Source organism: Zea mays, chromosome 6 (assembly GCF_902167145.1).
Source record: "Zea mays cultivar B73 chromosome 6, Zm-B73-REFERENCE-NAM-5.0, whole genome shotgun sequence".
Taxonomy (NCBI): domain Eukaryota; kingdom Viridiplantae; phylum Streptophyta; class Magnoliopsida; order Poales; family Poaceae; genus Zea; species Zea mays.
Genome location: NC_050101.1, coordinates 37,584,129 through 37,599,816, shown reverse-complemented (window position 1 = coordinate 37,599,816; position 15,688 = coordinate 37,584,129). Strand labels below are relative to the sequence as shown.

General features: G+C 52.5%; 1 long non-coding RNA gene across 1 annotated transcript in view; it reads right to left on the bottom strand.

The window, feature by feature from the left end:
- Nucleotides 1-4,133: 4,133 nt before the first annotated feature.
- The window catches only part of LOC103629201 (uncharacterized), a 29,440-nt gene continuing 17,885 nt past the window's right edge, over nt 4,134-15,688 (bottom strand). Inside the window, exon 2 of the long non-coding RNA XR_002262949.3 lies at nt 4,134-4,324. This is a non-coding gene — a long non-coding RNA (uncharacterized lncRNA). The remainder of the gene's footprint in view (nt 4,325-15,688) is intronic.

The following is a 15,688-nucleotide window of genomic DNA, read 5'->3' as shown; positions in this document are numbered from 1 at the left end:
GGCCTGAGAGTGACCAACAAGCGTACGACTATCCAGAGATTATAAAAGGGGCAAAGGCACCCAACTCCACCCCAAGAGAGAGTAGGCTGTGTCGAAGGCGATCTGAGTCCCGAGGGCATAAGTACCACAGTTGCTCAAAAGATGAAAGGACAAACGTCACCCGACCCTTCATCAGCCCACGAGGGGAGATATTCCCGCCTCGAGTGCTCAGGAGCTACTGTCGATGATTAGATCCCAGGTCATTAGAGCCCATCTATCAGCGATCACGCTAGGAAAAAGCCTCTGTGTCTGGGGCCCATTAGTCAGCAGGAGGAGAAAGCAAATGTCTGCCCTGGAAGCACCTGCCATTAGACGAACCATGCGACACCGAGTGAACCGAAGGGAAACCACTCGAGTGGATCCCTCGCTTGGTCCGAGACCGACCCGCCATAAGTGACTGACCACATTAACTATGCCTAACACCGAGCCACGTAAGAGGCGTCGGTTTGCCTCCCACTCATGGCCTACGAGCCCCTCGGGTTACAACGCACTCATAACCTACGAACCCCTCGGATTGCGACACATTTATGACCTGCCCCCCTACTGCGGTGCACTCATGGCCTATCGGGACTAGGCCTAGGTTCGCAGACCGCCTTCAGGGTACAACAAGACAAGCCATGTTGAGGGCCAGGCTTCAAAAGCTAGGGGTCGGCGTAGCTCGAATGATGCCGCTCGAGCCCCACATTGCTCGCACCGTCCTCTATAAAGAATATGAGACAACTAGGCGACCTTAGAGCTCACGGATGCACGTGGCTTCACCGAGGTAGAATGCTCGGTTTTACCATCGCCTGGTGTGATATCGTGGCCACTGGGATGGTGATATCCTGACCCAAGGCTTAATAGAATTAATATAGTATCCATACCAAAAAGGTGTATCTTCTTTTTCGGAAGCCTAGCTCGAAAGAACCTTCAAGTTAAGTGTGCTTGGCTTGGAGCAATTTGGGATGGGTGACCGACCGGGAAGTTTTCTGGAGTGCGCATGAGTGAGGACAAAGTGCGTATAAAAAACTTGTGTTGGTCTGTGTGGACAATATATGATCCTAGCGAGCTGCCAGGAGTATGTACCGCCAGTCCAGGGATTAGATGGGGTGTTACACCCGATGAGTCCTTCTCGAGGAATCCACCGTTGGCCAACCCCCGCCTTACCATATAAAAGGAGTACAGATAGTTAGAAGATACGTGATCACACCACCTTTCAATACGTTCACACTATCCGACAAACGGCGCGGTGCCAAATTTTCATGTCGTCCAAGCACTAGCTAGAGACTACTCTATAAATACTCCTAGGGTGTGTTTGGTTTGACTTTTGGCTTTGGCTTTTGCCCCCCCTAAAAGCCAAAAGCCAACCAAAAGGCTGGATTCATGAAGCAGCTTTTTCTAAAAGCCGACTTTCTCGTGGTGCAAATCTAAAAGTACCCTTGGACCTGCTTTTAGTGTCTTTTTGGATGGAACTATGAAAACATATATCGAATAATTTTTAACGACTTTTAGTGATTTCCACCAAACGGTTTTTAGCTCTTTAACAGCTTACAGCCTACAACAGCTTTTTCCACAGCTCACATCCTACAGTAATTTTTTTCACAGTCACAATCCAACCAAATAGACCACTAGTGTAGATAGTAGCGGATCGGAAGCCCTAAAATTAAAGCTGTACGACAGTTTTTTTTTTGTCACGCACACGCACGCGCCATTTGCAACGCCTCCGTACGTACGTATACGCGGCCATATATACGGTATAGAGCAGAAGGGATCGGAGCTGCTTCTGGTGTGCGTTGGCGTGCGTGATTTGGTCGGGGCGATCGGTCACTGGCACATACGTAATGCATGCATGTGACGCGCGCGTGTGTACGTGCTACCGTCCGCGACACATATGTAGGTGGTGTGTGCGCGCATGCATGGCGACTTTATATGCATGGGCATGCAGGCATGTGCGTGGCCGGCCGGCCGGCCTGGATCGCGGCATGCGCGCGCACTGCACAGCGTGCATGCAGCAGAGACGTATGTATGCGCGCAGGGAGCGAGAGGATCCTGCGTGCAGCAGCAGCAGCTACTCCGTACTACCTAGCTGCTGCACCGATCCGTCGAGATCGATCGATCCGATCCTTCTGATGGTCGATGTGACCACTCCCTCATCATCTCTTGAATCATATCCATCTCATTCTCTTCTCTCTTCTCTCTTCTCTCTATATATCTATATCTCTTGCAGACGCAGAGTGCATGCATGTGTCGGTTCTCTTCTTGCTCACGCCAACACCAACTCAGGCCGGCAACAGCAGCGGCACAGCCGCGCAGGTCTGTCTCTTTCCTTCTTACTCTCTCTCCCTGCATGGTGTCTGGCTCTGCCATGCATGCACGCCGAGCACGAGCAGTTACACGTTCAATGCCAAACCTACTGCTAGCGGCTACTGCATGCGTTCCTGTCTCTCTACTCTACACATGCATGCATGCATGAGTATGTGTGTTGTATATATATGTATGTATACATGCATGCATGTGCACTGCGCGCTGCTGCATGCCCTTACGGCCGGGCCGGCCTTGCCCTGCACCACACCTGCACGCACAAGAGAGATCCCATATGCAACCAACAAGCAAGGGACCACGTACGTACTCCCTCTTCTCTCTCCGCTCTGTGTATCTCTTCCCCAGCCCGACCCGGCCCTGCCATGTCCTGCATCTGCATGTATGGACTGGACGACGACACGACGACGACGACACTACTGCAATGCGATCTTAATTTTTTGTCTCTACCCCCAACATTCCAAGTGTTGTCCACTCGCCCGTCGTCGCGCCCCCTTCGCCTCGCACAGGCAGCATGCAGGCGCATGCAGTGGGCCCGCCCGGCACCGGCACCGGCACCGGCTGACCCCACACTGATCCAGACCGCCATGCCTCTCTGTTTGCTTCTCTTCCATGAAAGGTTTTTGCAGGGACAGGGTTTGCAGATTTGCAGCTTGCAGTAGTTGCAGACAGGCCTCCTCTAGAGTACGTAGGCTATAGCTACTCTACACTCCTCCCATTCTTCTTCTTCTTCAACCCTCTGCCTGCCTGCATATATATGCATGATGCCTCAGCTCCACTGATGGATCATAAAAGCCAGCGAATTAAGGATTCTGTCACGCATTGACTTGCTGTGCTTGATGGATAGATCGTATCTATCGTCATAGCGCAGCTATAGCTAGGGCCTATATCTATATATAGCTCAATGAAGTGTCCATCGAGTAGCTATCACTTCCAAACAATCCGGATCAGTGTGGGCCACACGGATTCTGTGTACACGTTAAATTAAACACGAGAAGCAGGGTACAAGAAGTTAACAGTGATCGAATAGATGCCGCCATAACTACAGTGGTTAGTGACACCACCATGCATATACAATGTGTGTGTTAGTGCTGGAAAAAAAAAATCAAGACTCGCGAGCCAGCTCGAGCTCTGAGCGGCTCATCGAGCCAGATTTTCCAACTCTCGTTTGTGCAGCAAGTCGAGCCGAGCCCGCTCGCGAGCTCCGCCAAATTAATCAACATATAGAATAGAATAACGATGGACATTGTATAATTTTGTAGATGTCTGACTCGTTCTTCGGCCTTTGATGATGGTTATACAACAATTTATAATTTAGATTACCTATAATATTGAATGATTATTATATATTTCATATTTATATACTATTAAGTCACAATATAATCTCTACTCCTATTAAGTGTGGACGGCAGTACGTCCACAAGGCGAGGGCGTGCCCCCCCCCCTCCTCGCCATCCTCGCCCACACGTCCCGCCTCCGGCACCGCCGCACACCACGCCATACTCGCCCTCCTCCGTGCACGCGTCAGATGCCCACCATCCTAGCTTCCCTCCCCTCTGGCCCTACTGATTGGGCTTCCTGCGCTCCGTCCTCCCCACCAGCCTCAACCTCTAACGACCACGAAGGATGGTGGATCCACCGCGTCGGAGATGGGAGAGGTTGGCCAAGGAGTGGGGCGCGCGAGGCGGAGTTGGAAGGGACGGATCAGAAGGTGCAACGCACATCGACCATGTCACATCCGGATTTAAGGGGGTAAACTCGGGTGCGTCTCATATGTGCCAAAGAAGAAGAACACATACAATGACCAAGTGTATAGAGATAAATGTCACAAACATTATTACATAACGAGAATGTCTTACAAAATAACTGATAAAAATAAAATGAACTAATATTATTTCCTTGACGCCATTAAGTCGACTGGGAGACGACTCCTAGACCTCGTCAAACTCCTCGTAGTAGTGTTCCTCCGAGGCCACCTGCTCTTCACCTGTGGGGGGGGGGGGTTTATCGCAAGAGTGAGCTCACAAAAGTTTATCGCTCAGCAAGTGTGGGGAATAATGTGCATTAGCTCAACACAGTGGGGTCTCATGTATAGTGTCAGGCTGATCAACAAATAATGGTTAAGGTAAAGCATTGCTTATAATAAGTTGGTTAAATTTTATTAGCAGTTACTAAGTATAAGTAAATATCAACCCAAATAAATGAGAGATCATAATGAATAATAAAACCACAATGCAATGCAAATGACCAATTAAGTTTAATTCCATAAGTTACTCATGTGAGGGTCCGAGCCACTCATGACCGTGAGCACGACTGATATACCAGTTTTACACTCTTCAGAGGTTGTGCATCTTTACCCACAAGTCGTTTTACCCATCTGCCACAGGGTTGTACAGACCCCATACACCTCTACCGAGGAGGCAAGGCAGGGTAGCACTACGAGGCCTTTACAAAGTTGCACTAGCTTCAGAAAACCCACTACGGTTTCTAAGGAGAGCCATATAGGAATCCTCCGTCTGAAAAGCCATTGCAGCATGATAAACCCGAGAACCTCCCTATACCGACAACTCCCCTACCTCCCCTGTCCCTTTTGGATAAGGTAGTACTCTACTATCTTTCCTAATTAATCAGCCAAACGCGTCTGTCGGGTACCGTAATTAGAGGTACCCCCAATGCTCCTAAACACGGCTGGTAACCACCATCAGCACAAGCTGCAAAGACTGATGGGCGCAATTCAGGTCAAGGCTTCGTCTACTCAAGGGACGCGATCTCGCCTCGCCCGAGCCCAGCCTCGGGCGGGAACCGTAGTCCAGGTGTAATACTCAAATTTGTGTACAAAGGATATAGTGGATCTCCTCATTTTGTGTGCCTCATTTGCATCCTAAAAAGAGCATACACAAAATTTAGAGTTTAATTCAAACAAATGATAAAAATGCATCATGTTGGAGTTTATATGTTTGTGCATTAAATAAAATAATAATGTTAATGATAATAAAATAATAATTACTAGAAGTTGAATTAAAACCTAATTTGAATATAGGGTTTTGAAAAAAAAGAAAGAAAAGAAATACCACATAACACATAGGGAATAAATATACACTTAAATATATTCTCTTCAACTTCAAATGTAAATTGGCACATTTGAGATAAGTACAAATCCATAACTGAAATTCAAATTTGAATTTGAAAGCTAAAAGGAGAAATGGAAATCTAAATTTGAAAAAAAGAAAAGAGAAAAAGAAAAGGATAAAACCCCTGCTTGGGCCGGGTCTGTTTCTGGCATCCCACTTAACCAACGCGCCGCGCGGCCCATTTTCTTCACCCCGCGCGCCGACATGTGGGCCAGACTGGTCAGTTGCCGCGCGCACCATGTGTCGCTGCGGCGTGGGGCCCTTTTGTCAGCCGGGTGTTCCCTCGCGCCAGTCACCTCCAGGCGGGACCCACAGGTCTTCTTCTCCCCATACTCGCTCGCGGGCGCAACAGAACGCGCGCGGTGCCCTCCGTGAATCCCGGCGAGCTTAGCCAACACCCTGGTCTCACGGAAGTTCGTGCCTGCATTCTATAAGAAGCGAGTCCACGAAACCCCATGTATATCTCTGCCCTTTTCGCTAACAGCCATCCCGTCGCACCTCGCGCGCCGCCTCTCCTCGCCGCCGCGGGGATTCTCCCTCTGCACCACCGTCCAAGCCGGGAAAAGCATCGTGGCAACTCCGTTAATACGCGTGGGCGCTTTTGTGGGCATCGTCAGGCAGGGGCTCGACCGGCGTCGACTGGGATTGTTCGTCGACGCGTTCCTCTGCCGCGGCATACGCTCCATCGGCAATTGGCGATTCTCCCCAACAACTACGGTAATAGCTACCTCCTGCTGGCTCGCCTTGTTCTTCTCCTGTTGGCGCATCATCTGGGCAGGGTAGTAGGGCATTACCGCAGCGGGTAGTGCCCGCCGTGGTTCAAGCGCCGCCGCGGATCCGCTCCACTCCGTGGCCAGGGCAGTAACATCATTCAAACATTAAATTGGGGGCTCTATCGGGTTCGGCCTACCTTTGGCTTAGTGTGGCTTGGTTGGATTGGAAATTCGGGTGGGTTTGTGGCCAAATCGATGGTTCTCCGGCGAGCGGGTCGCCGTGAGGGTGGGCGCCGTCGCGCTCGGCAACCAGGGGAGAAGATGGTTTGCGCGCCGTCGGTTTCGTAGGGAACGGCTGCGATGGCGCCCAGCGTACCGTTTGGGTTGGGTGATCTGCGACCGTCGGATCGTCAACGCAGGGGCATGATTGGATCGAGCCCATTTAAAATCGTCACCGTTGGTAGTTGATCCGATGGATTAGATTGCGTACCGGTTCGATGTAATATGGAATTAATCTCAGCCCTTCGAATCTAATCGGACGGTCACGATAGGTCCATACCCCTTCAGCCACACCATTTTTCTTATGAGTCCCTCGGTTTAGGTTAAAATAACCCGCCATCCGCCTCCACTGTTCACTGAGTCTGGAGATTCTTACCCCGGAGCCCCCGAACTTTCCAGAAATTGACGCCCAGTCCAGAGGATAATAAAAACCGAGAAATGATTATAGAATTTAGTTTTTAATAAAAAACAATTCTAGAAACTTGTTTATTCCATAGAAAATTCATTTTTGCTCCAAATTGAACCATTCCAATTTCTAAAATTTTGCAAATTTAATATATATCACTTAGTGTCTCTGTTTTGACATAAAAACAGTAAAAAAATTAATTTAGCATTTAATCCTATTTCAAGCACATTAAATCTTAGGAAATTCATAACTTGAAATCTATAACTCCAAATTTAATGATTCCAGTTCCTATGATCTCATTTTAATGTGTAGATTTTTACTGTATATTTTATTTACATGTTTGGTGTGATGTTGATTTTTGCTATACTATGTATGTATTGTGTTGATGCGAGTAGACGAGCAAGCCACTATGGAATCTGAGGTTCAGCAAGTAGAAGTAGCTGAGCAGGAGCTCATTGAAGGCAAGTTGTGCCCTTGATCACTTACTTTTTTCCAGCCATGTTCTTGTTAATTATAATGATCTGCATAGGTTAATTTTGATGGGATCCATTAGGTTACCCTAGTTTTTGTTATCTTTATACCTTGTTTACCACTGAATATTTTTGGGTAGTACTTGCTATCGCTTATTGTGGTTTTGGGTATGGAGATACACTATTAATTACTACACTTTTATTATCTTATTATTATTATTCATGTTAAGATCATTATGTTAATGGGAACATGGAGCGACCACCCGGGAAAACAGTGCTACCACAAGGGTATAATGGGACGCCCTTGGCTGATTAACTAGGAAAGCTAGTGGATGTCTTCCTTACCCGAAAGGGGCAAGGGCAGTAGGGGAGTGGTCAGTGTAGGGAGGTCCTTGGGTTGATTTTGCTGCGATGGTGGTCAGGCGAGGGATTCCTGCACTGAAGCTTCCTATAAACTGTAGCGGGATTTCTGAAGCTAGTGGAACTTTGTAAAGGCCTCGTAGTGTTACCCTGCCTCGCCTCCTCGGTAGACGTGTATGGGATTGGCCATCTCTTGGCAGATGGGTAACATGACTTGTGGGTAAAGATGCGCAACCTCTGCAGAGTGTAAAATTGGTATACTAGCCGTGCTCACGGTCATGAGCAGCTCGGACCCTCACATGATTAATTTATGGAACTTAAATTTAATTTGACATTTGCATCGCATTTGGGATTATTTTTCTATTACTTTTCTTTATTATTATTAAGGTGTGGTATTTACTTACACTTAGTAACTGCTAATAAAATTTTGACCAACTTATAAAAGCAATGCTCAGCCTCAGCCCTTACTTTGTTGATCAGCATTACACTTCACATGAATTCCCACCTTTGGTGACTTCATGCACATTATTCCCCACGACTTGTTGAGCAATGAACGTATGTGAGCTCACTCTTGCTGTCTCACACCCCCCACAGGAGAAGAACAGGTGGTCGAAGAGGAGCCGCCTAACACTGAGGCATCCGACTTGATCTAGGTGGCGTCTCCCAGTCAGCTTTCTGGCGCCAAGGATAGATTTTAGATCCTGCAATATTTATCTCTTATTTTGTAAGACTTTCGCTATGTAATAAAGTACTCTGATTATATTATGACATTTATCTCTATACACTCTGTTATTATATATGTTGTCTTCTTTGGCGCATGTATGAGATGCACCCGGCTTTGTCCCTTAAATCCGGGTGTGACACCAGGCGAATTCACGCCTCACCCGAGGGCCTCCTCAAGCAACGGGCGCACCCTCGACTCGCCCACAGCCCAGCTCGGGCAGGCTTCGTTGTGAAGCAACCTTGGCCAAATCGCCTCACAACCGACCGTATCGCAAGCGCATTCAATGCGAGGATCGCCTAACGCCTTATCCTGACACACGTGCCTCAGTCGGCAAGGTCGAAGTGACCGCAGTCACTTCGCCCTTCCACTGGCCGACCTAACAGGAAAACAACGCCGCTCGCCCCTCTCCGGCTGCTGTGCCACCCGACAGGGTGAGGCTGAAAACAGCTAAGTCCAGCCTCAGGCGCAACAGGAAGCTTCGCCTTGCCCGACCTTGGGCCTCGGCCTCAGGAGGAGGTCTCCGCCTCGCCCGACCCCAGGGCTCGGCCCCCGCCTCAGCCTCGGAAGGTGGTCTCCGCCTCGCCCGACCCCTGGGCTCGGCCTCAACCTTGACCTCAGAAGGTGGTCTCCGCCTCGCCCGACCCTAGGGCTCGGCCTCAACCTTGACCTCGGGAGGAATCACGTCCTCGCCCGACCCCGGCCTCGGCCTCAGGAGGAGTCTCCGCCTTGCCCGACCTTGGGCTCGGACCGACCACGCCACGGGGGGTACATCATTACCCTACCCCTAGCTGGCTCAAGCTACGGGGGAACAAGACCGGCGTCCCATCCAGGCTCGCCCCGGTAACAAGTAATGATGGCTCCCCGCGTGCGTCCATGACGACGGTGGTTCTCAGCCCCCTACGGAAGCAAGAAGACGTCAGCAAGGTCCCAGCAGCCCCGACAGCTGTGCTTCTACAGGGCTCAAGCGCTCCTCCGACGGCCACGATACCTCGTACACAGGGCTCCAGCACCTCTCCGACAGCCACGTTGGCATGTACACAGGGCTTAGGCACCTCTCTACCGGACACGTTAGCGCATAGCTACACCCCCATTGTACACCTGGACCCTCTCCTTGCATCTATAAAAGGAAGGTCTAGGGCCCTCATGCGGGAGGGTCGTTGCGCGGGAGGACGGGCTGACGAACAGGCTCACTCTCTCTCTCTCTCTATCTCTCTCTCACGAACGCTTGTAACCCCTACTGCAAGTGCATCCCCTTGGCGCAGGATAACACGAGCCGCGGTTTCCCCCCTTGTGTTCCATCTCGCGCCAACCCATCTGGGCTGGGACACGCAGCGACAGTTTTACTCGTCGGTCCAGGGACCCCCCGGGGTCGAAACGCCGACAGTTGGCGCGCCAGGTAGGGACCTGCTGCGTGTTGACGAACAACTTCCTGTTGAGTTCTAGATGGGTAGTCTCCAGCAACCTCTTCAGCCCGAGACGCTGCTCCGTTTTGGGAGTCTCGAGTTCATGTCCCTCGATGGCAGCTATGACATGGTACTCCTTCCCTCGCAGCGCGGCAGCGACAACGACGGCCATCAGCCCGCCCGGCGGCGGCGGACTCGACGACGTCTTCCCCCCGTGGCGGAAGAGCAGCATCCGGGTTTGTCCCACCACCTTCCTCGCCGCAGGAGGAGGAGGCGGGGCAACCGTGGCCAGGCAGGAGGTGACACCTCGTCGGCTGTCAAGCGAGTCGACGACGCCGGCACCCCAGCGGGGGACATGTTGGGCGTTGACCTCGCGCCTGAGACGACGGCGAGTGTCGTTTCCCCGCAACGTGCCAACCCCAAGCAGACAGATGACGCCAGCATTCTCGCAGAGGGCTTGCTGGGCGTTAGCCTCGTACCTGAGATAACGGTGCAGCCCGTCCCCGACGCGACTTCGTCACTGTCCATCGATCGAGAGGTACCGTCCGTTTTCCACCCTGTGCCTTTTAGATTCAGCTTTGATCCACCAAGCGACCCCGCTTCGGTGAGCGCTTTCATAAAGGCATATCCTAACCTTCCGGGGTACTATATGTGGTCAACCTGAGACCTACTGACGGCCGTCTCGACCTACGGGCCCCCGGGTTCCGAGGAAGAAGATGAGCCCGACTCTTGTTGGGATTTCTCCGGGCTCGGTATTCCCAGTGCCATGCGAGACTTCATGGCCGCATGTGACTACTGCCTCTCCGATTGCTCCGATGATGGCCACAGCCTTGACGACGAGGGCTGTGGCCCAAGTCGCGAATGTTTCCACGTCGATCTAGGGGGTCACGATGAAGGCAACCACCTTCGTATGTCGGAGGATGACGATCCCCCTGGGCCTGCGCCTCGCGTTGACATCCTGCGGGAGCTAGCTGTGGTCCCAGTCCCTGTGGGGGGTCAGGACACACAGCTTGAGCAAATCCGCGAGATGCAGGCCAAGCTCGACGAGGAAGCAGGACAACTTGTGCAGCTCCGGCAAAACATTGAGCAGGAGTGGGCAGGCTGAGCACTAGCCGGAGAAGCGCGTCATCAGGCCTGGGACGACCAGCACTGTATCGCTGACGATGCCAGGGCAAGGCTGCCCCCGGCTTCCAGTGGGGTCGGCCAGAATCTGGCTGCAGCAGCAATACTGCTCCGAGCGATGCCGGAGCTATCCACCACCGAGGGGCGGCGTATCCAGGGAGAACTCAAGAATCTCCTAGAGGATGCCGCGGTCCAACGGGCCGAGAGCTCTGCCTCCCGAAGGCAAGGGTGCCCCCGGTGCATCGCGCAGCAACTTCCTGACTCATGCGGGAGGCTTCGGTCCACACCGGGCACATGCGGGACGCGACGCCTGCAGCCCCGGGTTGCCTCGGCAACGAGCACCACCGCCACGACCGTCGAGCCCGCCTCGATGAGAAGGTGCGCCAAGGCTACCACCCCAGGCGTGGGGGACGCTACGACAGCGAGGAGGATCTGAGCCCCTTGCCCGAACCACCAGGTCTGCAAGCCTTCAGCCAGGCCATACGACGGGCGCCGTTCCCGACCCGGTTTCAAGCCCCGACTACTATCACCAAGTATTCGGGGAAACAAGGCCGGAACTATGGCTTGCGGACTACCGGCTGGCCTGCTAGCTAGGCGGAACGGATGATGACAACCTCATCATCCGCAACATCCCCCTGTTCCTCTCCGACGCCACCCGAGCCTGGCTGGAGCATCTGCCCCCTGCGCAGATCTCCAACTGGGACGACCTGGTCAAAGCCTTCGCTGGAAACTTCCAGGTAAGGATGTAAATGGTCGGTAAAATTCGGTAAATTCCCGGTACCGTTTACCAGATTTTTCCGACCGTTTTCATATTTTTCGGGATATACGGAAAACGGGACGGAAACGGGATGTGTTATTACGAAAACGGTACGGTAAACGGTGAGACATATTTACCGTCCGTTTTCGGAATTCTCGGGAAAATCCGGTATTTTCCCGTATTTTAACCGTATTTTTCCGATCCACAAAAAAAACAAAGGAGGTAAGAACTATACTCGTTAGGGTTTAGAGATTAGGGTTTTAGATGTCATAGAAGATATATCAAGTGATCCAGACGACATGCCACATGATTTCTAGTTTATGTATCGTGTGTTTAAGACTTATATACTATGTGGTTAAAACTTTAGTGAACATGTATGATAATTTATGTGTGGTCATGACTATGTATTGTATATTTGTGTGGTTGAGACTTGTATGTGAATGTGAATGAACAATCGTGTTTTAAGATTTATGTGTTGTGTGTTATAATTTAAGAGTGGACATGGATGAGTGTATGACCAATTATATGTGGACAAGATTGTGTTTTGTGTACTTTTGTGAATGAGACTTGTATGTGGATGTGAATGAACATCTGTGTAGTTAGGATTTGTTTATTGTGAGCTTTTCCGATTACAGTTACCGTTTCCCGATCAATTTCGAGCTATTTTGCTCGGATTTATCCGTTTTCGATATACCGGAATTTACCGGTCGTTATCCGTTTCCGACTTTCCCGTTTACCGATTTTGACCGAACAAAAATTTATGCGGGTGAAAACGGTGAGAGGTTTTTTCCGACCGTTACCGGCCGTTTTCATCCTTACTTCCAGGGCACGTACGTGCGCCCTAGGAACTCCTAGGATCTCCGAAGTTGCCGCCAGCAGCTAGGGGAATCCCTGCGAGACTACATTCGATGATTTTCGAAGCAGCGCACCGAGCTGCCCAACATCACCGACTCGGATGTCATCGGGGTGTTCCTCGCCGGCACCACTTGCCGCGACCTGGTGAGCAAACTGGGTCGCAAGACCCCCACCAAGGCGAGCGAGTTGATGGACATCGCCACCAAGTTCGCCTCTGGTCAGGAGGCGGTCGAAGCCATCTTCCGGAAGGACAAGCAGCCTCAGGGACGCCAGCAGGAAGACGTCCCCGAGGCGTCCGCCCAGCGCGGCACGAAGAAGAAGGCCAAGAAGAAGTCGCAAGCAAAGCGCGACGCCGCCGATGCAGATCTTGTCGCTGCCGCCGAGCACAGGAACCCTCGAAAGCCTCCCGGAGGGGCCAACCTGTTCGACAAGATGCTCAAGGAGTCGTGCCCCTATCACCAGGGCCCCGTCAAGCACACCCTTGAGGAATGCGTCATGCTTCGGCGCTATTTCCATAAGGCCGGGCCTCCGGTAGAAGGTGGCAAAGGCCAAGACAACGACAAGAAGAAGGGCGACAAGGCAGAGGAGTTCCCTGAGGTCCACGGTTGTTTCAAGATCTACGGTGGGCAAGTGGCGAACGCCTCGGCTCGGCACCGTAAGCAGGAGCGCCGGTAGGTCTGCTCCGTAAAGGTGGCGGCACCAGTCTATCTAGACTGGTCCGACAAGCCCATCACCTTCGACCAGGGCGACCACCCCGACTGCGTGCCGAGCCCAGGAAAGTACCCGCTCGTCGTCGACCCCATCATCGGCAACACCAGGCTCAGCAAGGTCCTCATGGATGGAGGCAGCAGCCTCAACATCATCTATGCCGAGACCCTCGGGCTCTTGGAAATCGATCTGTCCACGATCCGGGCCGGTGCGGCGCCCTTTCACGGGATCATCCCCGGGAAACGCGTCCAGCCCCTTGGACAACTCGATCTGCCCGTCTGCTTCGGAACTCCCTCCAACTTCCGCAGGGAAACTCTCACGTTCCAGGTGGTCGGGTTCCGAGGAACCTACCACGCGGTGCTAGGGAGACCGTGCTACGCCAAGTTCATGGCCGTCCCCAACTACACCTACCTCAAGCTCAAGATGTTGGGCCCCAACGGGGTCATCACCGTCGGATCCATGTACCGACACGCGTACGAATGCGACGTGGAGTGCGTGGAGTACGCTGAGGCCCTCGCCGAGTCCGAGGCCCTCATCACCGACCTGGAGTGCCTCTCCAAGGAGGTGCCAGATGCGAAGCGCCACGCCGGCAACTTCGAACCAGCAGAGGCGGTTAAGTCCGTCCCTCTCGACCCCAGCAATGACGCCTGCAAGCAAGTTCGGATCGGCTCCGAGCTCGACCCCAAATAGGAAGCAGTGCTCGTCGACTTTCTCCGCCGAACACCAAGGTGTTTGCGTGGAGTCCCTCGGACATACCCGGCATACCGAGGGATGTCGCCGAGCACTCGCTGGATATCCGAGCTGGAGCCCGACCCGTGAAGCAGCCTCTGCGCCATTTCGACGAAGAAAAGCGCAGAGCCATAGGCGAGGAGATCCACAAGCTGATGGCTGCAGGGTTCATCAAAGAGGTATTCCATCCCGAATGGTTAGCCAACCTTGTGCTTGTGAAAAAGAAAGGTGGGAAATGGAGGATGTGCGTAGACTACACTGGTCTAAACAAAGCATGTCCGAAGGTTCCCTACCCTCTGCCTCGCATTGATCAAATTGTGGATTCCACTGCTGGGTGTGAAACCCTGTCATTCCTCGACGCCTACTCAGGGTATCACCAAATCAAGATGAGGAATGCAGGTGCGACATACCAAAGGTGCATGAACCACGTGTTTGGAGAGCACATCGGCCGAACGGTCGAGGCTTACGTCGATGACATCGTAGTCAAGACGAGGAAAGCCTCTGACCTTCTCTCTGACCTTGAAACGACATTCAAGTGTCTGAGAGCGAAGGGCGTGAAGCTCAACCCCGAGAAGTGTGTCTTCAGAGTCCCCCGAGGCATGCTCCTGGGGTTCATCGTCTCCGAGCGGGGCATCGAGGCCAACCCGGAGAAAATCGCAGCCATCACCAACATGGGGCCTATCAAAGACTTGAAAGGAGTACAAAGGGTCATGGGATGCCTTGCCGATCTGAGCCGCTTCATCTCGCGCCTCGGCGAAAAAGGCCTACCCTTGTACCGCCTCTTAAGGAAGACCGAGCGCTTCACTTGGACCCCCGAGGCCGAGGAAGCCCTCGGAAACTTAAAGGCGCTCCTTACAAACGCGCCCATCTTGGTGCCCCTCGCTGCGGGAGAAGACCTCTTGATCTACGTAGCCGCAACCACTCAGGTGGTCAGCGTCGCGATCGTAGTCGAGAGATGAGAAGAAGTGCATGCACTGCTCGTCCAGAGGCCGGTCTACTTCATCAGTGAAGTACTATCCGAGACCAAGACCCGCTACCCGCAAATTCAGAAGCTACTGTACGTGGTAATTCTGACGCGACGAAAGTTGCGACACTACTTCGAGTCTCATCCGGTGATTGTCGTGTCATCCTTCCCCTGGGGGAGATCATCCAGTGCCGAGAGGCCTCGGGTAGGATAGCAAAGTTGGCGGTGGAGATCATGGGCGAGACAATCTCGTTCGCTCCTCGGAAGGCCATCAAGTCCCAAGTCTTGGCGGACTTCATGGCTGAATGGGTCGACACCCAGCTACCAACAGCTCCGATCCAACCGGAACTCTGGACCATGTACTTCGATGGGTCGCTGATGAAAACAGGAGCCGACGCGGGCCTGCTCTTCATCTCACCCCTCGGGAAACATCTCTGCTACGTCCTGCGCCTCCATTTCCCGGCGTCAAACAACGTGGCCGAGTACGAGGCTCTGGTTAATGGGTTGTGCATCGCCATCGAGCTAGGGGTTCGGCACCTCGACGCTCGTGTTGACTCGCAGCTTGTCATTGACCAAGTCATGAAGAACTCCCACTGCCGCGACCAGAAGATGGAGGCCTACTGCGACGAAGTTTGGCGCCTGGAAGACAAGTTCTACGAGTTCGAGCTCAACCACATCGCTCGAAGATACAACGAGACTGTGGATGAGCTGGCTAAAATAGCCTCGGGGC